At 41.6% G+C, this 24,605-nt stretch overlaps 1 protein-coding gene across 7 annotated transcripts in view; it reads right to left on the bottom strand.

Annotated features, from left to right (window-relative positions):
• LOC124775117 (zinc finger protein 28-like) overlaps positions 1 to 24,605 on the bottom strand; it is a 209,346-nt gene that overhangs the window by 115,229 nt on the left and 69,512 nt on the right. The window lies entirely within an intron of this gene.

Consider the following 24,605-nt stretch of genomic DNA (forward strand, 5'->3'; position numbering starts at 1 on the left):
ACCATGACATTAGACAAAAACCAGAATCACAGATTGGGCAAGGAATTTGACGTGTGTATATCAAGGGTTCTTCCTAGAATTTGCCTTAGGTAATTATGGGAAATCGGTGAAAATATAAATTTGGCACGGCTGCCTGGGATCTGAATTATTGTCCTCCTGAATACGAGTCTTGTATCTTAATTGTTGGGTCAATGGCTTCTAAGAAGTGGAAGAGAGGTGGTAGTGTAAAATTCCTGATCAGTAGACATTTCTTTGAAGTCCTGGGCTACTTCCAACCCTCTCTGTAGTGTGTTATGGAGTGACGGAATGTGGCACCGATGATGGTGATTCAATTGCTGTAAGTACACTGACTGCCTCAACGCTGTTCAAGGGAACTAGGTTACGTGCCAGCAGCAGATTTCACCATCCCCTTAATCTGACTCTCAGTAACAACTCAACCACAACACTACATTACACAGGTACTTCTCACTGTCACCTACGTGCAACAAGTTACAATACACACGTCTCAACTCCTCTCTGTTCCCCTTTCATCCCCCCCCCAATCCACTGGGCACTTCGCCTGGTAGCCCTGTCCTGGCACCTCTATTTCCTGTGCTCCACCAAACAGATTCCACTTCTCCTCTGTTCCCTGCTATCCCTGACCCTTTCCCGACCTGCTCCTGATTGTTACATCAGTTTCACACATTCCTGTTGCATTCTGGCCACAGTAGCCGGAGATAGCGGTTGTGTGTGTGTCGTGTGTGCTTGCTTGTGTGAATGTGTGTGCCTTTTTCTTTTCTGTAGAAGTCTTTCACCGACAGCTTATACATAACAGTCTTTTTGTCATGCCTGTCACCAACTCAATGTCTCATCTTTACAGTGAGTACCAATCCATCCTTTTCATAACATTGAATTGACATATTTTTTCCCCACATACAAGGCTGAATACATGGGAGAAAAAGTGCTTACTCTACCATGATATATTGGCTTCATGTCATACAGTGATGAGCACAAATACAGATGTAGTGTCAAGAAGACCAATCTGTTACCAAGAAAGTATATCAAGATTAAATGTGTGTCAGGATGAAGACCAGGTAGCGACGCAATAGTTCTGATAAGTGTGTATAACTTTTTTACATCAAAGTTATTAAATATGCCGCAATACTGTGGAAGGATATGATGATGATCACCTCTGAGTCTTTTACACAGCAAACAAAGACACAGAGAGGTGAGAATCACTAAGATCAGGTAAGAAGCCTGCCATTGGCGGAAAACCAGAGAGGCAAATTCTAACAGGAACTTTTAATGTTGTTCAATAAACTCTTATACTGCTATAGTTACGATTAAGTAAGAGTGTAATATTTAATTTTAAACAAAGAAAGTAAATTTTAAATTTTCAAGATAATCTGAACCATACAAGAATCTAAAATATCATTGTAAACAAGTAGGGGGAAAGATGACAAACGAGAGTGTTCCCTGGTGGTGGCAGAAATGATGGAAGAGATGTGAGAGTGTGTCCTTTGTGAGTCACAAGCATAACACTGCGAGGCTCAGAAGCAACTACGTAAGAGGGAGGGACAGCCAGTACGGGCTCCACAATGCGGCTCGATGACAGAGCACGCGACCCCAGCTGCACCTGGTGCTGCCATAAGAGGTGACACTTACACTGCTGTTTTTGAGACTCCATCAAGGATTACAGGCTGGATCAGCTCTTATTATCTACACTGCCCGAATACTAGTCTCAAGAGTGAAGATGGCTACCACTCACTGTTGCACCTAAAGGAAGGGATTGCCCCAGTATTGTGAAAGGACCCATGTAGATTCAAAGACTTGTCGAAGAACATTTTGTTAGTTGACTTAACACTGTAGTGATGGTTCAAAATTGCTTTTGCATTTCTGCTGATAATATATCATTCAGAAGAAATATTTGAACTAGTGACTTTTTTTATCTCCGTCCTCAAATTACTGAAATTTTACATTAAAAACGTTCTTCCTAAACATTAAATGGGGAACAATATTAGAGTAGGCAAGGAGCTACCTGACACCAACTCACCAAAACTGGAGTTATGTAGACATCACAAACAAATGAACTTTCTGACTATCTAGAATTGTGAAAGAAGAACTGCACATCACAAACTTAACTGACTTAAATACCTCTCCCCCGACTAATTCTGTCACTGCTGTGGCTTGTTGCTGGAGTGATAAATATTAATTTCTTGCAGTAGTATTTCAACAGTAAAATTACTAAGAACTTTTATATTTTCTTTCATTTCATCCAGGTACATGTGGTCTCAGGTTCTTCCACGAAGTTGAGGACAATCTTTCAGCATTATCGTCCAGTGCATTGTGTTCAGAGCTCAGGCTGATTTAAAGTAGGGGTATTAAAATAAAAATATTTACTTGGTGACAAGGCCACCATAACTGAATGTAGTGCATGGTGTATTAGACGATGTAATTTAAAAAAATTACTATGTATATGCCTACTATAAAACGTTACTTATTTTGCTTTTGCAGATGCTTTATGTTTCCAAAAAATCAATCACTAAACCAAGGATACGAAATGGTTCAAGATTGACTTCCTACAAAAAGAGCAAACAAAACACTGAATGCATGTACTGTAGTGTAGGGAAACTCATTACAGCCAAAGGATTCTTTTGCAGTATTACTCTGTGAACTGCAACAATATCATGAGAAGGAAAATTGCCACTCACCATATAGCAGAGATGCTGAGCCGCACATAGGCATAACAAAAAGACATTGGCCTTCGTCGCCCCCCCCCCCGCCCCCCCCACACAGACTACTGTAGTCTCAGGCAACTGGTGAGTTGCGTTTGTGTGTGTGTGTGTGTGTGTGTGTGTGTGTGTGTGTGTGTGTGTGTGTGTGTGTGGGCGCGCGCGCGTGCGAGCGTATGTGTGTCTATTGTTGACGAATTTGTGAAAGTCTTTTTGTTGTGCCTATCTGTGACCCCGCATCTCCGCTATATGGTGAGTAGCAACTTTCCTTTTCATAATATTGTTACATTCCAACCTGGATTTTCCATTGTATGTATATTGTAACAATTTTAATTAATTCTACCATTAAAACAAGTTGACGACTTCATATATCTTGAAAGTACAACAAACTGAAGAAACAATTAGGAAGTCGATGAGAGAGGAGTGCAAACAGTAGTATTTCTGAGAAGTGTCAGGAGCTTGGTGTGGACGTCCCATATAAGATCATGGAAATTACATACCTAATTTACTATGTGCCTGTCTTGACCCACATTTCTGAAACCTGGACAATGAAGAAATGGGGTTTAAGCAAGATAAAGGCATGTGAAATGAAACTGCACCCACAAGAGAGGCAGCAACAAGGATGGGAAGAATAAGAAATGAAGAGATCAAGGATATGGTAAAGGATATACCTTTACAGGAGCGAATAGAATCAGAAAGGCTTAAGTGAAACGCGCGAACTGAGGCTTCTAGGCAGAAGATCAATGTATATTTGGCTTAAGAGGAGTGGTGGAGAGGAAATGATGGGTATAAACTGATATCCACATGGCTTCTGCTGCTGCTGCTGCTGCAGCAGCTGGTGGATACAGAAAATGGAAGGGCTAATGTTCAAAACATACCTGGCAAGCAGCTGGAAACTCTCCTTGATAGTGCTGTTTACTCAAAACTGTTCTCCATTAGCTTTCACTTCTAAAAGCAGCCATCATATTATACATAAAAAAACTGATCATGAATTGATGCTTTTCAATCAGCTGGGTGATACCCAGATATATACTTCTAAACATATTGGAGAAATGATAGAGGCCAATGGTTACAACAATTTCTTTCATGTTTCAACTATCAGGTGAAACTTCCACATAAGGCAAATTAATAATCTGTTTATCAGAGACAGAGTGAGCAATGGTAGTAGCAGCCTTGGTTGAAGTAACGCATGCCAGAGGGATTATACAAACCCCCCCCCCCCTCTCCCAATCTTGCTCCTCTGCCAGAGCAGAAGGTGGAGAATGGCGGCTATTGGTCTACTGAAAGATTAAAAATAAACTCACACTTCTTTCCTGCTAAGTCTAATTAGGTGGACTACAAAGAGATGAATATACCCAACTCACTGCACAGCACCACAGTTGGAGCTGCCACAACAAAGTTTTTATTGCCTAATGACCTTATTATTGTCCTTCTGAATACGAGTCTTGTATCTTAATTGTTGGGTCAATGGCCTCTAAGAAGTGGAAGAGAGGTGGTAGTGTAAAATTCCTGATCAGTAGACATTTCTTTGAAGTCCTGGGCTACTTCCAAACCTCTCTGTAGTGTGTTATGGAGTGACGGAATGTGGCACCGATGATGGTGATTCAATTGCTGTAAGTACACTGACTGCCTCAACGCTGTTCAAGGGAACTAGGTTACGTGCCAGCAGCAGATTTCACCATCCCCTTAATTTGACTCTCAGTAACAACTCAACCACAACACTACATTACACAGGTACTTCTCACTGTCACCTACGTGCAACAAGTTACAATACACACGTCTCAACTCCTCTCCGCTCCCCTTTCATCCCCCCCCCCCCCCCCCCCCAATCCACTGGGCACTTCGCCTGGTAGCCCTGTCCTGGCACCTCTATTTCCTGTGTTCCACCAAACAGATTCCACTTCTCCTCTGTTCCCTGCTATCCCTGACCCTTTCCCGACCTGCTCCTGATTGTTACATCAGTTTCACACATTCCTGTTGCATTCTGGCCACAGTAGCCGGAGATAGCGGTTGTGTGTGTGTCGTGTGTGCTTGCTTGTGTGAATGTGTGTGCCTTTTTCTTTTCTGTAGAAGTCTTTCGCCGACAGCTTATACATAACAGTCTTTTTGTCATGCCTGTCACCAACTCAATGTCTCATCTTTACAGTGAGTACCAATCCATCCTTTTCATAACATTGAATTGACATATTTTTTCCCCACATACAAGGCTGAATACATGGGAGAAAAAGTGCTTACTCTACCATGATATATTTACTTCATGTCATACAGTGATGAGCACAAATACAGATGTAGTGTCAAGAAGACCAATCTGTTACCAAGAAAGTATATCAAGATTAAATGTGTGTCAGGTTGAAGACCAGGTAGCGACGCAACAGTTCTGATAAGTGTGTATAACTTTTTTACATCAAAGTTATTAAATATGCCGCAATACTGTGGAAGGATATGATGATGATCACCTCTGAGTCTTTTACACAGCAAACAAAGACACAGAGAGGTGAGAATCACTAAGATCAGGTAAGAAGCCTGCCATTGGCGGAAAACCAGAGAGGCAAATTCTAACAGGAACTTTTAATGTTGTTCAATAAACTCTTATACTGCTATAGTTACGATTAAGTAAGAGTGTAATATTTAATTTTAAACAAAGAAAGTAAATTTTAAATTTTCAAGATAATCTGAACCATACAAGAATCTAAAATATCATTGTAAACAAGTAGGGGGAAAGATGACAAACGAGAGTGTTCCCTGGTGGTGGCAGAAATGATGGAAGAGATGTGAGAGTGTGTCCTTTGTGAGTCACAAGCATAACACTGCGAGGCTCAGAAGCAACTACGTAAGAGGGAGGGACAGCCAGTACGGGCTCCACAATGCGGCTCGATGACAGAGCACGCGACCCCAGCTGCACCTGGTGCTGCCATAAGAGGTGACACTTACACTGCTGTTTTTGAGACTCCATCAAGGATTACAGGCTGGATCAGCTCTTATTATCTACACTGCCCGAATACTAGTCTCAAGAGTGAAGATGGTTACCGCTCACTGTTGCACCTAAAGGAAGGGATTGCCCCAGTATTGTGAAAGGACCCATGTAGATTCAAAGACTTGTCGAAGAACATTTTGTTAGTTGACTTAACACTGTAGTGATGGTTCAAAATTGCTTTTGCATTTCTGCTGATAATATATCATTCAGAAGAAATATTTGAACTAGTGACTTTTTTTATCTCCGTCCTCAAATTACTGAAATTTTACATTAAAAACGTTCTTCCTAAACATTAAATGGGGAACAATATTAGAGTAGGCAAGGAGCTACCTGACACCAACTCACCAAAACTGGAGTTATGTAGACATCACAAACAAATGAACTTTCTGACTATCTAGAATTGTGAAAGAAGAACTGCACATCACAAACTTAACTGACTTAAAATACCTCTCCCCCGACTAATTCTGTCACTGCTGTGGCTTGTTGCTGGAGTGATAAATATTAATTTCTTGCAGAAGTATTTCAACAGTAAAATTACTAAGAACTTTTATATTTTCTTTCATTTCATCCAGGTACATGTGGCCTCAGGTTCTTCCACGAAGTTGAGGACAATCTTTCAGCATTATCGTCCAGTGCATTGTGTTCAGAGCTCAGGCTGATTTAAAGTAGGGGTATTAAAATAAAAATATTTACTTGGTGACAAGGCCACCATAACTGAATGTAGTGCATGGTGTATTAGACGATGTAATTTAAAAAAATTACTATGTATATGCCTACTATAAAACGTTACTTATTTTGCTTTTGCAGATGCTTTATGTTTCCAAAAAATCAATCACTAAACCAAGGATACGAAATGGTTCAAGATTGACTTCCTACAAAAAGAGCAAACAAAACACTGAATGCATGTACTGTAGTGTAGGGAAACTCATTACAGCCAAAGGATTCTTTTGCAGTATTACTCTGTGGACTGCAACAATATCATGAGAAGGAAAATTGCCACTCACCATATAGCAGAGATGCTGAGCCGCACATAAGCATAACAAAAAGACATTGGCCTTCGTCGCCCCCCCCCCCCCCCCCCCACACAGACTACTGTAGTCTCAGGCAACTGGTGAGTTGCGTTTGTGTGTGTGTGTGTGTGTGTGTGTGTGTGTGTGTGTGTGTGTGTGCGCGCGCGTGCGAGCGTATGTGTGTCTATTGTTGACGAATTTGTGAAAGTCTTTTTGTTGTGCCTGTCTGTGACTCCGCATCTCCGCTATATGGTGAGTAGCAACTTTCCTTTTCATAATATTGTTACATTCCAACCTGGATTTTCCATTGTATGTATATTGTAACAATTTTAATTAATTCTACCATTAAAACAAGTTGACGACTTCATATATCTTGAAAGTACAACAAACTGAAGAAACAATTAGGAAGTCGATGAGAGAGGGGTGCAAACAGTAGTATTTCTGAGAAGTGTCAGGAGCTTGGTGTGGACGTCCCATATAAGATCATGGAAATTACATACCTAATTTACTATGTGCCTGTCTTGATCCACATTTCTGAAACCTGGACAATGAAGAAATGGGGTTTAAGCAAGATAAAGGCATGTGAAATGAAACTGCACCCACAAGAGAGGCAGCAACAAGGATGGGAAGAATAAGAAATGAAGAGATCAAGGATATGGTAAAGGATATACCTTTACAGGAGCGAATAGAATCAGAAAGGCTTAAGTGAAACGCGCGAACTGAGGCTTCTAGGCAGAAGATCAATGTATATTTGGCTTAAGAGGAGTGGTGGAGAGGAAATGATGGGTATAAACTGATATCCACATGGCTTCTGCTGCTGCTGCTGCTGCAGCAGCTGGTGGATACAGAAAATGGAAGGGCTAATGTTCAAAACATACCTGGCAAGCAGCTGGAAACTCTCCTTGATAGTGCTGTTTACTCAAAACTGTTCTCCATTAGCTTTCACTTCTAAAAGCAGCCATCATATTATACATAAAAAAACTGATCATGAATTGATGCTTTTCAATCAGCTGGGTGATACCCAGATATATACTTCTAAACATATTGGAGAAATGATAGAGGCCAATGGTTACAACAATTTCTTTCATGTTTCAACTATCAGGTGAAACTTCCACATAAGGCAAATTAATAATCTGTTTATCAGAGACAGAGTGAGCAATGGTAGTAGCAGCCTTGGTTGAAGTAACGCATGCCAGAGGGATTATACAAACCCCCCCCCCCCCCCCTCTCCCAATCTTGCTCCTCTGCCAGAGCAGAAGGTGGAGAATGGCGGCTATTGGTCTACTGAAAGATTAAAAATAAACTCACACTTCTTTCCTGCTAAGTCTAATTAGGTGGACTACAAAGAGATGAATATACCCAACTCACTGCACAGCACCACAGTTGGAGCTGCCACAACAAAATTTTTATTGCCTAATGACCTTATTGTTCAATTTCCATCTTGAAAGTGTACAGAGTAATAAAATTTATTTTTGTACCATACACTTTTACATTTATTTATCATCACTTATTGCTGCCTGGAACACATTTGCATGACATTGGATATAATGTGTTTTACGTTAAAATGTCCTTTCAGTTCTCTTAAAAAAAATTAAAGTAGTTTTAATCTAAAAATATCTAGCATCAATGTTGAAAAACCAATTTTTCTCATGAGACATATTTCAAGACTCACTGCTTCCAAACAGTCAGAAGCATACACTGCTAAGCATTGCACTGAGGTTGCAAAACAACATATTTCTAACACTGTCCATTTAAGAACCCGAGGTAGCAGTTGTTACAGTAACTGTTATAAATATTTTAGCATGCAATCACTAACAATTAGGAACACAATCAACAACAATGCATTTTGTGAGTCAAGCTTGCATCATCTTGCTGTCTAAATTAATCCTACATAAAATTCATTTCAAAAGCACTCAAGATCAAAATATAAAACCAAATTTATTCAGACATGAAGTTCTCGTCTTAGTTTAAAAATGGTAAAACCAAATTCCCTGCTCCACTTAACCTCCAAAGTGTTGTTTCCACAAGATAATAAACACTGGTCACATCAGCTGCCTCTCCATGCACCGCTAGTTCGTTAACGTGTTCAGGTCTGACAGACTGCACTGGGCCATCAGCCATTCCGTAACATTGCAAAGATGTGTTATGGGCATGGTGGGACACCATATGAATGGTTATCTGTGGCAGAAGGCATTATCATTCTTGCCATTGTGTATATTAAGTACATTATCATTATCAAACTTAAGTAGGTGAATTGCTATGTCAGGTTCCTCAAGCAGGTCGAGTTTCCTTCCTTTGATAAACGGTGCAGAGAATCTGGTGTCGCCATTTTTAAAGTAAGACAAGGACTTCATGTCCAAAAATTTCTATTTGTTTTTATATTTTTACCTTGAGTGTTTCTGAAGTGCATTTTATGTAGGATTAATTTAGACACCCAGGAAGTAGGAACTTGATTCTGAAACTTGTTACTGTGGATTGTGTCCCTAATATTAGTAGCTGAATGCTAAAATATTTATAAATAAAATAAAATAATTTTAACAGCAATGCAATAAAGGTCAAATAAATGTCTCTGATGAATACATATTACTGTTCCAACCATCAGTTTAACAAAATGCAATTCAAGTTGAAACTAATTAGTTGATGATCAAAGCACCACGTCTTGAAAGAACAACATTAAAAACAGTGCTGGTGTGGTAACAGATTATATAGACTTATACAACAATCTTTCAAGTTCTGACAATGACAGTAACAAAGGAGAGATTGTAATGTGATTGCACACTTTCTCGGCATTTTCTAATTATGAAATCTTCCTGGCTGATAAGTCGAGTGGGGGCATCATCTTGTCGCAGCATTTCCACGAGTTCCGTACCTATCATATTCAGGCAAAGTGATCAGTATGAAACTCACTGAAATGTTGCAACAAGACAATGCCACTACTTGGATGATCACACAAGGTTTTATCACTGAAACACACCAAGAAAGCAGGCAATCACATACACCACTCCTCCATGTGCAGTGTATCTAGCACAGCTACAAGAAGATATCAGTTAACTTTTCGCTGCGAACTGTATTTTCTGCTGAACATAAGTTCGCATCTGTTTAAGTCTGGTCTTAACAGAATGATTAAATGTTGAAGATACGCAGATCATGGTTTTATTGTGATCATTACTTTAAGTGTGCCAAATGAGATAGTAATTATTAACCTTACATACATACAAAAAATCAAAACAATTACGACACAGAAAAGCAATGTCTCAAATCAGCCAAAAGTCAGAGTATGCCTTGAACAATGAACAAGCAATAAAAGGTTATGACTAAACACATACTGTTTTGACCCCTTTTTTCTAGAAGGCTATTTGAGAAAAATTTATTTTTTAACATATTTTGACTAAACTTCTATTGACTTAAGGTATCTACTCCGAAAGTTATCGTTACAACATATTCTGTACTTATGCCATTTATTGACTGCCTACATTTTGATAATACAATGAGAAATAAACAAAAAGACATTGTTTACATTAATTTTTATCTTCACTGCCTTTTTTTGTTTAGTTAGCCTATAGCTTGTAATATCAGTATTTTTAATCATCACCATTACCATCCTAACAAGACAGCTGTGAAACTTATATCTTTGTTGTCACAAATGTTTGGCTGTTTCTTCTGAATATGTAGCTTGTTGAGATTTCTGAGGTTGCAGTTATGGTGAGACCTGAGAACACAGCTGCCGCCCCCCCCCCCCCCCCCCTGCCCAAAAAAACACTTCTACACTGAAATGAGTATTTTACAATGTCTCTTGCTTCCAAACATATCATCTAATCCAGAATGAGATTTTCACTCTGCAGCGGAGTGTGCGCTGATATGAAACTTCCCGGCAGATTAAAACTGTGTGCCCGACCGAGACTCGAACTCGTGACCTTTGCCTCTCGCGGGCAAGTGCTCTACCAACTGAGCTACCGAAGCACGACTCACGCCCGGAACTCACAGCTTTACTTCTGCCAGTACCTCGTCTCCTACCTTCCAAACTTTACAGAAGCTCTCCTGCAAACCTTGCAGAACTAGCACTCCTGAAAGAAAGGATATTGCGGAGACATGGCTTAGCCACAGCCTGGGGGATGTTTCCAGAATGAGATTTTCACTCTGCAGCGGAGTGTGCGCTGATATGAAACTTCCCGGCAGATTAAAACTGTGTGCCCGACCGAGACTCGAACTCGTGACCTTTGCCTCTCGCGGGCAAGTGCTCTACCAACTGAGCTACCGAAGCACGACTCACGCCCGGAACTCACAGCTTTACTTCTGCCAGTACCTCGTCTCCTACCTTCCAAACTTTACAGAAGCTCTCCTGCAAACCTTGCAGAACTAGCACTCCTGAAAGAAAGGATATTGCGGAGACATGGCTTAGCCACAGCCTGGGGGATGTTTCCAGAATGAGATTTTCACTCTGCAGCGGAGTGTGCGCTGATATGAAACTTCCCGGCAGATTAAAACTGTGTGCCCGACCGAGACTCGAACTCGTGACCTTTGCCTCTCGCGGGCAAGTGCTCTACCAACTGAGCTACCGAAGCACGACTCACGCCCGGAACTCACAGCTTTACTTCTGCCAGTACCTCGTCTCCTACCTTCCAAACTTTACAGAAGCTCTCCTGCAAACCTTGCAGAACTAGCACTCCTGAAAGAAAGGATATTGCGGAGACATGGCTTAGCCACAGCCTGGGGGATGTTTCCAGAATGAGATTTTCACTCTGCAGCGGAGTGTGCGCTGATATGAAACTTCCCGGCAGATTAAAACTGTGTGCCCAACCGAGACTCGAACTCGTGACCTTTGCCTCTCGCGGGCAAGTGCTCTACCAACTGAGCTACCGAAGCATGACTCACGCCCGGAACTCACAGCTTTACTTCTGCCAGTACCTCGTCTCCTACCTTCCAAACTTTACAGAAGCTCTCCTGCAAACCTTGCAGAACTAGCACTCCTGAAAGAAAGGATATTGCGGAGACATGGCTTAGCCACAGCCTGGGGGATGTTTCCAGAATGAGATTTTCACTCTGCAGCGGAGTGTGCGCTGATATGAAACTTCCCGGCAGATTAAAACTGTGTGCCCGACCGAGACTCGAACTCGTGACCTTTGCCTCTCGCGGGCAAGTGCTCTACCAACTGAGCTACCGAACCACGACTCACGCCCGGAACTCACAGCTTTACTTCTGCCAGTACCTCGTCTCCTACCTTCCAAACTTTACAGAAGCTCTCCTGCAAACCTTGCAGAACTAGCACTCCTGAAAGAAAGGATATTGCGGAGACATGGCTTAGCCACAGCCTGGGGGATGTTTCCAGAATGAGATTTTCACTCTGCAGCGGAGTGTGCGCTGATATGAAACTTCCCGGCAGATTAAAACTGTGTGCCCAACCGAGACTCGAACTCGTGACCTTTGCCTCTCGCGGGCAAGTGCTCTACCAACTGAGCTACCGAAGCACGACTCACGCCCGGAACTCACAGCTTTACTTCTGCCAGTACCTCGTCTCCTACCTTCCAAACTTTACAGAAGCTCTCCTGCAAACCTTGCAGAACTAGCACTCCTGAAAGAAAGGATATTGCGGAGACATGGCTTAGCCACAGCCGGGGGGATGTTTCCAGAATGAGATTTTCAAAGGCAAAGGTCACGAGTTCGAGTCTCGGTCGGGCACACAGTTTTAATCTGCCGGGAAGTTTCATATCACCTAATTGCTGCTCTCTCATTGGCTGTATAGAACCAGCAGCAGACACACCCCCTACATTGAGCATCGACAACATTATTGCAAGAAACATGCAAGTACACCGCTAGCTCCAGTATGGACTTTTAGCAGCTCCTACTAAAATGTATGTTACTGTTGAGTATTTGTTCAATTTTAAAGTCAATTTGATTCCAAGTATAAATGGACTCAGACATAATGCAGTTTAAACGTGGATGCTCTTAAAAAGCCAAAGTACACAGTGTAGATTCCCATGGTTGGCAGCATGGTTGCCCGCTCCCCAATCACCTCCCCGCATTCATCTACTTCTCAGCCTAGCTGGTATCACTGTTATCCCTCCATACCTACTGTTAAGTGCTGTGCTTGAGCAAATGTGAAACATGGACTGCTATATCTTCCAGGGTGCAAGTCACATGTAACAACAGCAACTAATATATATAAAAAAAAAAGCCCATAATCATGATTCAGTCCCATTCTCAAACTTCACTTGTCCGACAACCTACTGGTGTCTGTTGGTACTACCTCCACAGTGAATCTTTACGCCATAATATATTCTTGGAGTTACAACTGAAGTCAGTTTAATGTGATTTGTTTCATATGTTAGACCTTTAATTCTGGATTAATTTTCTCTCTCATTTCATGTGACTGTCTTGTTCTAAAGCTGACAATGTTTTCCCCCAGTATTCTCAGATAAGAAGAGTGACTGAATTTCTCATTTGCAACCTACCTGGTAAACCATTACAGTTTTCCACAAGCAAATAAAATATTGACTTGGGCCGAGACTCAAGTAATGAATTTTGAAGAAAAATATTTTCGCATTTGGACGTTACCTTTACTTAAAAAGCAGCTTGACTTTATGTAAAGGGCATATTTTATTGCAAACCATAGCTGATGTATGTAAGTTGATAGAATTTAATGCTATTTCCTGTTGTGTTGCACAAAACTGTCAATTTTCAAGCAGGGCATTAGATTGTTGTAATGGATAATTCAATAGTTTTATGACTATTCCATGCACTAGCGCCACAAATCAAGTGTCACATGATTGTTCAAGCAAAGTCGATACTGTATCGAGTGCAGGACCGCCTCGGTGTATCAGGAAGCCTCAAGCCTATTGAGACACAAGTAATGTTTGATAAGTCTTACTCTTCTGAATACTTCAAAACAAACTCATCTTATAATCAGATAAATATGGTATAAGACAACATTTCATGTATGACCGGAAATGTCAGTGTTACACCTTGTTCACTCATTAAAAATCCAAGTGCAAATAATGTAATTGCAGAGTGCCTCAAAGACATACAATAACAAATGAATGGATACCTGACGGAAAGTGACAGTATATCCCGGTGATGACAAAGGATGCATGTTCTGCTTATAAACAGAATTTAAAATACACAAATGGTTTTGTTACAGTGGGACATTTCAACTCATATGGCGTACACTGCTGTGACAGTGATGCATGTACTGAACTGTGGACAGAAGCAATGTAGTAATGACAGGGTAGTGGAATACACAATACGACAACAGCACAGAATGATCAGCAGGATTGGTGGCAGAAGACAACTTGTCATACAGTGATGGCCACATACATATGTGTTACGACATTGCTGCAGTGACTGTAACTGCTTATCATCATTGTTTAATAACATAGCAGAAAATCAACAAGTGTGATGGTCTGGAGCACCACTGGAATCAACTTGTTACGTAAAAAATTGCATAATGAGAAGAATGTGAAAGGCACAACCACATCAGGAAGATTTTAAAGCCTGAGGTACTGCACCACCTCCACAAAACCATGTCACATTTCACCACTATAATATCTGACGACATCTAGCTAGGAATTTGCAAGGTGCTGCACATTCACCTGATGTATCACCAATCTAATACATCTGGACTGTGGTTGGTTGACAAATTGTTCATAATATTCCTCTAAACAGGTGAGGAGACACTCCAGGAACATGTATAGCCATTTATGACTCTGTCTCATGACATTTAAAAAGCTTTGGTTGCAACCCATGAGGGTTTCAGCCCAAACCAAATTATTACAAACATTTTTGGAAACACAATTGTTTGTGCATTATCACATGCTTATCCTGTGGTATGAGGTTATTTTTGTCACACATATCATTCTTGATTTAGAAGTTTTTACAAATGTCAGTGTAAACGAAAATATGCATATAGAAGCCACCATTCAAAATCGTTAAGCTTTTGGGTTTTTTCTCCATTAGCCAAAATAATAGTGCACAATTTGAAAACTCTATGCAGATGCTATTGCGTAAACAGAAAACAGGAAAGAGACATTAAATTGGGAGCTTCTGTATCACTGCAGCATGAAAGCCATGCAGTGAAACACAGTAGTTCAATTATAAGAAATATGATTACCTCAATCTGATAGCACCAGCAATAGGTAACCTTATGATTCCCCAAAATCTTGCTTTATTTGTCAAATAGAAAATGGAAACAGCATCAAAAATGTGCATGAATCATATAAGTGAATCAAAAGTGGACATATTTGTCTTCAGAAAGTTTCTGCAATCATTACTTATCCAAATTCAGTCTCCGGATGGCTTTCTGTTATTTCCATATGACAGGTTTCAGATCAGCTGCCCATCTTCATATCATTTGTTACAGTAGAGAGTAATCTGTCGAACACAGAACGGAAAGTTCAGTGTCATAAACCATGACAGTGAACTTTCAGTTCCGTATTTGACAGATTACACTTAAACTGTAACAAATGATATGAAGATGGGTAGCTGGCCTGAAACAGGTCATATGATAATACACGAAAATGATACAGATACTGAATTTGGGCAGTTTTGTATAAGTAAATGCTTAAGCTTTACATGTGGAAGGATACAGGGTTAGTCATAAGTACCTCCACAATTTTAAAAGACAACTACACAAATACTAAATTGCATACTGAAAAATGACACAAATCAGTGGATAGAGCATCTAACAAAGACCTGATCTGTAACGCATGCAAGGGAATAGTTGCAGGGGGGTACTACTGCGGGATGGAAGAGTAATGACACATCAACAAGTCATTCACTCTGTATTGTCACATTAAATTAGTTCACACCTGCAGATAGGCAGCCCAATGAACACATTTTCAGAGCAGGTTACTATTACCATCTTTTTCCTGGGCAGTGGCAGCAGTGACTTCAATGAAATGTACATACGGGCTCTTCTGCCCTTATTGACATTTGCTGTGTCACAAACTGTGCACATACTAAGCACCTGTAATGAGAGTTTAAAAAGTTGGAGAGATGCTCAGTCCACAAATGTGTGTCTATTTTCTGTACAGCTTGTACATTTCATGCAGTTGGCTTCTAGAATCACAAAGGTGCTTATGAATAACCCTGTACTTTGCATGCCACTTCAGAAAGAATATTGTCGGTAATGTTATTATACACAAATCTTATATTGCTGCTGACAAATCTAAATATTTTTTGCAGACAAATCAAATGTACTACACATATGCATAATGAAAGGCTAATAAATTTGAGGCAAATATCAAAACAGAGGCTGTAGACATACACAAACATCAATAACTGGCAACTGACTTGTCCTAGACTATTTAGGTAAAAAGAAAGCTTATATTATACACTGTTAAACATCAAAAAAGAAAGAAAACATTAAACATAATTTTATAACAATACAAGATGTCTCTACATTCCAATTACATACACTGAGGGCTTGTCTTGGAAATCAAACATGTAATATTTTGAATATACATGAATGTCTGAAAACACATTACTTCCCTTTTAAGAATGACTCAGCAAAGATAATTCTGCTGAATGGTAAGCAAACTGGCAATATGCTGCATAAAAGCAACATGAGATGCGGCAGTTGTGGCTGTACTTGCACACTGATGAGCCAAACTACTGGGACCACTGCCCACCACACAAGTTAATGCTGCCTGGTGGCGCTGTGGGCATATGACGTGGTAAGGAAAGTACATATATTGAACAGTGATGAATGGAAGAATCATTCTAGCAACAATGTGGGCCACAAGTGGAGAAATCCACTGCCATAAGCGATTTTGTCAAAGTACAGGTTGTTACGGGCCAGCACCTGGGAATGAGCATCTCCGAAACAGTGAAACTGGTTGCCAGTTTGTGCACAGCTGCCATGAACAACTATGGAAAGTGGGTTCAGGGCAATGAACCTATAAATAAGTGAAAAGGTGCTGGACCTCCATTCCATACCACAGGACATTGAAAGTGTTTCCGAGCACATTGTTGGACGTCAACTACAATTGCAGTGGGCACATGATCATTGAGAATGGGTGGCAGGGACAAAGAATCCAGTGGAATTTTTTTAAGTGCTTTATGTGAGAACTACCTTGAGCAGTTAAACAGAGAACCGACTCTTGGCGATAACATATTAGACCTTCTGGTGACAAACAGACCTGAACTATTTGAAACAGTTAACACAGAACAGGGAATCAGCGATTATAAAGTGGTTACTGCATTGATGATTTCAGCCGTAAATAGAAATATTACAAAAGGTAGGAAGATTTTTCTGTTTAGCAAAAGTGACAAAAAGCAGATTTCAGAGCACTTGACGGGTCAACACAGAAGTTTTGTCTCAAGTACAGATAGTGTTGAGGATCAGTGGACAAAGTTCAAAACCATCGTACAATACGCATTAGAAGAGTATGTGCCAAGCAAGATCGTAAGAGATGGAAAAGAGCCACCGTGGTACAACAACCGAGTTAGGAAACTGCTGCGGAAGCAAAAGGAACTTCACAGCAAACATAAACATAGCCAAAGCCTTGCAGACAAACAAAAATTACGTGGAGCAAAATGCAGAGGCATTCAATTAATTCGAAAGTAAAGTTCTATGTACCGACTTGGCAGAAAATCCTAAGAAATTTTGGTCTTGTGTCAAAGCAGTAGGTGGATCAAAACAAAATGTACAGACACTCTGTGACCAAAATGGTTCTGAAACAGAGGATGACAGACTAGAGGCTGAAATACTAACGTCTTTTTCCAAAGCTGTTTCACAGAGGAAGACTGCACTGTAGTTCCTTCTCTAGAGTGTCGCACAGATGACAAAATGGTAGATATCGTAATAGACAACAGAGGGATAGAGAAACAATTAAAATCGCTCAAAAGAGGAAAGGCCGCTGGACTGATGGGATACCAGTTTGATTTTACATAGAGTACTCGAAGGAAGTTGCCCCCCTTCTTGCAGCGGTGTACCGTAGGTTTCTAGAAGAGCATAGCGTTCCAAAGGATTGGAAAAGGGCACAGGTCATCCCTGTTTTCAAGAAGGGACGTCGAACAGATGTGCAGAACTATAGACCTATATCTCTAATGTCGATCAGTTGTAGAATTTTGGAACACATATTATGTTCGAGTATAATGACTTTTCTCGAGACTAGAAATCTACTCTGTAGGAATCAGCATGGGTTTCGAAAAAGATGGTCGTGTGAAACCCAACTCGCGCTATTCGTCCACGAGACTCAGAGGGCCATAAACATGGGTTCACAGGTAGATGCCATGTTTCTTGACTTCCGCAAGGCGTTTGATACAGGTCCCCACAGTCGCTTAATGAACAAAGTAATGGACTATCAGACCAATTGTGTGATTGGATTGAAGAGTTCCTAGATAACAGAATGCAGCATGTCATTCTCAATGGAGAGAAGTCTTCCGAAGTAAGAGTGATTTCAGGTGTGCCACAGGGGAGTGGATGACATCGGAAGTTCACTGAGGCTTTTTGCAGATGATGCTGTGGTATATCAAGAGGTTGTAACAATGGAAAATTGCACTGAAATGCAGGAGGATCTGCAGCAAATTGACGCATGGTGCAGGGAATGGCAATTGAATCTCAATGTAGACAAGGGGTAATGTGCTGCGAATGCATAGAAAGAAAGATCCCTTATCATTTAGCTACAAAATAACAGGTCAGCAACTGGAAGCAGTTAATTCCAGAAATTATCTGCGAGTATGCATTAGGAGTGATTTAAAATGGAATGATCATATAAAGTTGATCATTGGCAAAGCAGATGCCAGACTGAGATTCATTGGAAGAATCCTAAGAAAATGCAATCCAAAAACAGTCGTTTGATGAACAAAGTAAGAGCATATGGACTATCAGACCAATTGTGTGATTGGATTGAAGAGTTCCTAGATAACAGAACGTAGCATGTCATTCTCAATGGAGAGAAGTCTTCCGAAGTAAGAGTGATTTCAGGTGTGCCACAGGGGAGTGTTGTAGGACCGTTGCCATTCACAGTATACATCAATGACCTTGTGGATGACATCGGAAGTTCACTGAGGCTTTTTGCAGATGATGCTGTGGTATATCAAGAGGTTGTAACAATGGAAAATTGTACTGAAATGCAGGAGGATCTGCAGCGAATTGACGCATGGTGCAGGGAATGGCAATTGAACCTCAATGTAGACAAGTGTAAATAAAGTTGATCGTCGGTAAAGCAGATGCCAGACTGAGATTCATTGGAAGAATCCTTATGAAATGCAATCCAAAAACAAAGGAAGTAGGTTACAGTATGCTTGTTCGCCCACTGCTTGAATACTGCTCAGCAGTGTGGGATCCGTACCAGATAGGGTTGATAGAAGAGATAGAGAAGATCCAACAGAGAGCAGTGCACTTCGTTACAGGATCATTTAGTAATCGTAAAAGCGTTACGGAGATTAGAGATAAACTCCAGTGGAAGACTCTGCAGGAGAGATTCTCAGTAGCTCGGTACGGGATTTTGTTGAAGTTTCGAGAACATACCTTCACCGAGGAGTCAAGCAGTATATTGCTCACTCCTACGTATATCTCGCGAAGAGACCATGGGGATAAAATCAGAGAGATTAGAGCCCACACAGAGGCATACCGACAATCCTTCTTTCCACGAACAATACGAGACTGGAATAGAAGGGAGAACCGATAGAGGTACTCAAGGTACCCTTCGCCACACACCGTCAGGTGGCTGCAGAGTATGGACGTAGATGTGGATGTAGAATGAATTGTGGGTCAATGGAAAGGAAGCCTGCTCAGATTAATTGCATTTCTGTTTACAACAGGCCAATAATCGTGTCTGATATATCACCACCCAGGTGAGTGGCTGCTCAAAACATGAACTGCCACACGGATGTAGTATTATGCTATGGGGGACATTCATCTGGGCTTCCGTGGGGCCTCTGGTAGTAATTAAAGGCATGTTGGCAGCTGTGGATTATGTGAACATTATTGCAAACCAACTTTCGCTTCACACTTGCTAATATCCCCAACAGTGATGTCATCTTCCAGCAGGATAACTTCCTGTGTCACAAGACCAGAATCCTGCTACAGCAGTTTGTGGAACATGATAATGAACTGATGATGTCTTGGCCAAAAATTCACCTGATCTGAACCAGATAGAATACATTTGTGACCACATCGAGCACCAACTCTGCATCTAGCAACCACTTGCATTACCTGTGCACAGACATCAGGAGTGACATATCTCCAGAAACAAACCAAGGACTCGTATATTACGAGCCACACAGAATCACTGTTGTATTGTGTTCCAAATGTGGACCAACATGTTATTAAGCAGGTGGTCACACTATTTTGGTTCATAAGTGTATTCAATTTTGTCCCGAATGTCATGAGGAGGATATATTGCTACTCATCATAAAGATTCATTCCACATTATGTTGCAGACAGGCACAATGAAAAGACTTTTACACATTGAGCTTTTGGCCAAACACTTCTTCAGAAAAGAAAAGGAAACACATACATTTTAACACAAGCAAGAGAATCTTACACACACACGAATGCTCTGGCTAGAATGAAACTCTGTCACACTGAACAAAAGCAGCAATCTGGAGTGGGGAGGGGAAGGGGGAGGGATAACAGGGTATGATTGTGGGGACAGAAGTCAGTGCTACCTGGAGGAGCTTGCAGGGACTAGGTGGTGGAAGGCTGTGGAGGATGGACCAGGGTGAGCGGAAAAGGAGAGAGGCAGAGAAGGAGAAAATATCAATGGGTGCCACAGCACAGCATGGTGCGTGATGAGGGTTAGAGAATGTGAAATGGGAGGACCTGATAGGACAGAGAGGGCGGAAACTTTTAGGTGGAAGGTGTGGGAGCAGTAGGTTACTGTAGGCTGAGGCCGGGACAATTCTGGGAGTGGATAAATGAGTTGTAAGAATAACTTCCATCTACGCAGTTGGTAGTGGCATTCATCCTGGTGGCCAGCTGGTTAGTAGTCCTATCAATATACGAGGAGTGTTCACTAATTAATGCAACACATCTTTCTCTACGTCAATTTTAGGCGGAAAATGCAGAATTTGTTGTGGGATGTTGTGGAACATTCCCACTTCAGCCTCTATAGTTTCATGAAGTTTCAATATGTGATGGCACTGTATGAAGCCTTCAAAATGGTGTCTGTAACAGAGATGCATTCCAAGGAGAGAGCTGTTAAGGAGTTTCTTTTGGCAGAAAACCAGAGCACTGCAGATTTTCGTATGCACTTGTAGAATTTCTACAGAGACCTGGCAATGAACAAAACTCCAGCGAGTTGTTGGATGAGGTGTCTGTCATCATCGCAACAAGGTTGCGCAAACCCATCCCATCTCTTGCACGCCGGCCAGCCACACACAGCTCTGCCTCCTGAAGTATTGGAAAGTGCGGATGTTCTCATTCAAAGTGATCGACGGGTCATAATCAAATACCTCGCTGAATATCTGGATGTCTCTGTTGATAGTGCTGACACACTCCTCCGCCAGTTGGGGTACCAAGGTGTTTGCCTGATGGGTTCCTCACCGTCTAACAGAAGACCATAAAGAACAATGAAGGTTCACGTGTGTAGAATTACTTGTGCATTGATCGTGACAATTTTTTGTCGATCATCATCATCATAGGTGACAAAACATGGGTTCACCACTTTGAACTGGAAACAAAACAGCAATCCACCACACAACTTCTCCTCCAAAGAAAAAGTTCAAAAACGCATCCTCAGCCAGTAAAGTTCTGGTGACTGTCTTCTCCGACTTTGAAGGGGTTATTCTGTTTGATGTCCTCCCTCATGCTGCAAGATTGACTCTGAAGTGTACTGTGCTACCCTCAGGAAATTGAAGAAAGAAACTACTTCAGCATGTTAATTGCCAAAAAAATGCAAACAAACTTCTCCTTCTCTACGACAACCCAAGCCTTCACTGAGTCTCTGCACCTGAGAGAGGCTCACAAAACTACACTGCGCTGTTCTTCCTCATCCCTCTATAACCCGGGTCGCGCATCTTCCACCTGTTTGGTCCAATGAGGGATGTACTCTGCGGGAAGCAGTATGTGGATGATGGGGAGGTTCCTGTTGCAGCACGACGCTGGTCTGATGTTGATCACTAGAGTGCTACCATGTGGGCATAAACACTCTCCCAGTAAGGTGGCATAAGGTCCTTGCAGTGAACAGAGATTATGTTGCAAAATCGTGTTTTGTAGATGAAAGAGTGGGGAATAATAAGGCATATTGGAATCTTAAACAAAACCAAGCTGCTCTTGGAAAAAAAGTGTTGCATTACTTATTGAATACCTCTCATAAAAAGCTGTGCAATTATTCCAGCAGACCTGGTATATGACGTGGCTGCTTTCACATGTGATCCAGCCACCGTCAGAGTAATGTAAGTCTATGACAGGACTGGAACAGGAAGTTGTGAGTGGGTGGTTCGGGTGTGTGTGGCTCCTGGGTCTTCCACAGGGATACGACCCCTGTGGCAATGGGTTCAGATTAGGAGTGGCATTTATGATGTCAAAAACCTACTCTTCTTCTCCCAATCCCTGTAATGGAAACACTTCTTTGTCATCAACCCCTGCTCCCAGAGCCAACCTAATCTCAACACTAAACACTGCCTTCCCATTTCAAACCACGATCCAAATGTGCTCTCTGCCAACCACTCCATGGTCACCTTCAAGGAATTCCTTACCTCCAGCTTGGCCTCACTACCCTTCCCCAGGTCCCTTCCTAGAAACACCAACCTTTCAGGAAAAAAAAGGGTGGCCATAGACTGCCTTAAAACAGACACTGAGCTAATCATACCATCCACAGACAAAGGTTCCACCACTGTCATCATGAAATGCAGTGACCACCTGGTGGAATGCTTCTGCCAGTTATTGACTAATCCATCTATGCCAGAGTGATCCCATCTCAGAAGTCAAACATAACCTCCAATCCCTGATTGGCCTTAGGCCCTTTCAAGAACCTCTCCCTTGAATCAATTTCCCTCGTAACTCCTATTACACCCTGCTCATCCACATCCTACATGCTCCCCAAAATCCACAAACCCAACAACCCTGGACACCCCATTATAGCCAGTTATTGTGCTCCCACTGAAAGAATTTCTGCCATCATTGATCAACACCTCTAATCCATTACCCGAAATCTAGCCTCCTATGTCAAAGATACCAACCACTTCATTCACCGACTCTCCACCATCCCCACCCCTTTACCTCCTGGATCCCCACTCACCACTGTCAGTGTCAGTGTCACTTCCCCTACTTCCCTATACACCATCACCACTCACTCATGCCCGTGGTCTTACTACTATTGAACACTACTGCTCCCAATGTCCTTCAGATTCCAAACCCATTGCCTCATTCCTCATACTCCTTATTAACTTCATCCTAACATGCAACTACTTCACCTTTAAAGAGAAGATATTCAAACAAATCCATGGCAAAGCCATGGGCACCCACATGGCACCCTCCTATCTCCCATGCCAACCTGTTTATGGGCCATCTATAGGAAACCTTCCTAGCCTAAAGGTTCGTTGGTGATATCTTCAAAATCTGGTCCCAGGGCCAAGAAACCCCATCCTAACTCCTCAAAACCTCAACACCTTCTCTCTCATCTGCTTTACCTGGTCCTCCTCAATCCTTCCTGGACATTGACCTCCTCCTCTGTCCATATTAAACCCATCAACTACCAACAGTACTTGTATTTTGACAGCTGCTATCCCTCTCACAACAAAAAAACCCCCACCCATACAGCCTGCCAACCCAGGGGCAAGAACTCCCTTGCCCAGTGTGTTGAATGTCTCACAAAAGCCTTTACAGACAGGCACTACCCCTTGGACCTAGTCCACAAACAGATTTCCCAAGCCATATCCCTACATATACCCAATCTTTCCACCATCTCCAAGAACCAGCTACAAAGAAGTGCCCACCTCATCACCCAGTATCACCCCAGACTGGAACAACTTAACCACATCCTTCACCAGGGTTTTGATTATCTATCATCATGCCTTGAAATAAGGGAAATCCTATCCAAGATCCTACCCACCCTTCCTAAAGTGGTGTTCTGTCACCCATCCAACCTCCACAATATCCTAGTCCATCACTATGCCACTCCGAGTATCAGCCCCTTGCCACAGTGATCAAATCCCTGTGGAAGACCCAGATACAACACCTCCCCAATCCACCCACCCAGTACTTCCTATTCCAGTCCTGCAGCAGCCTTATAGTATCCTATCAGAGACTGGGCTTCCTGTGAAAGCAGCCATATCATATATCTGCTTTGCTGCAATCACTGCACAGCTTGTTGGTATGACTACCAACCACTCATCCACCAGGATAAATGGCCACCGCCGAACTGTGGGCAAGAGCAATGCGGACCACCCTGTGACACAACATGCAGCTGAACATAACATGCTCGATTTCAGTAGATGAGAATTATTCTTACAACAAATTCTCTGCTCCCGAAATAATCAACCTATGATACCTCCCAATTCACGTCCCCTCATCCTCACTGTGGTCAGAAGCTAAAACATGAAACAGTCTTTTGTCCTACCTGTCTGCTACTTAACTTACCATCTTTACAGTGAGCAGCAATTTATCCGTTTCATAAAATTATCAATTATCAGAAAACAATTATTCAGTTACCAAATGAAGGAAGCAGATCAAATAGCCAACAAATAATATCACAATTACATTATCACATGCTACATGCACTCCACCTCATATATCAGCATGTTAGGATATTAAATAACGACTGTAATTCCATTTTACCTGTGATAAGGAAATGTATTCCTGGAGATGAAGTGATAAAAAATGTATTCCTGGACATAACACATATTTAAAATTCTAATTATGCACAAGTTCTCAATGTGTGTAATAGGAATTTATGAACAGCCAGAGTATTAAAATTATTTCTCCACCTTGAGCAATGAACAAAAATTATTTTTAAATATCTTGTC

Source organism: Schistocerca piceifrons, chromosome 2 (assembly GCF_021461385.2).
Source record: "Schistocerca piceifrons isolate TAMUIC-IGC-003096 chromosome 2, iqSchPice1.1, whole genome shotgun sequence".
In the NCBI taxonomy this organism is placed as follows: Eukaryota; Metazoa; Arthropoda; class Insecta; order Orthoptera; family Acrididae; genus Schistocerca; species Schistocerca piceifrons.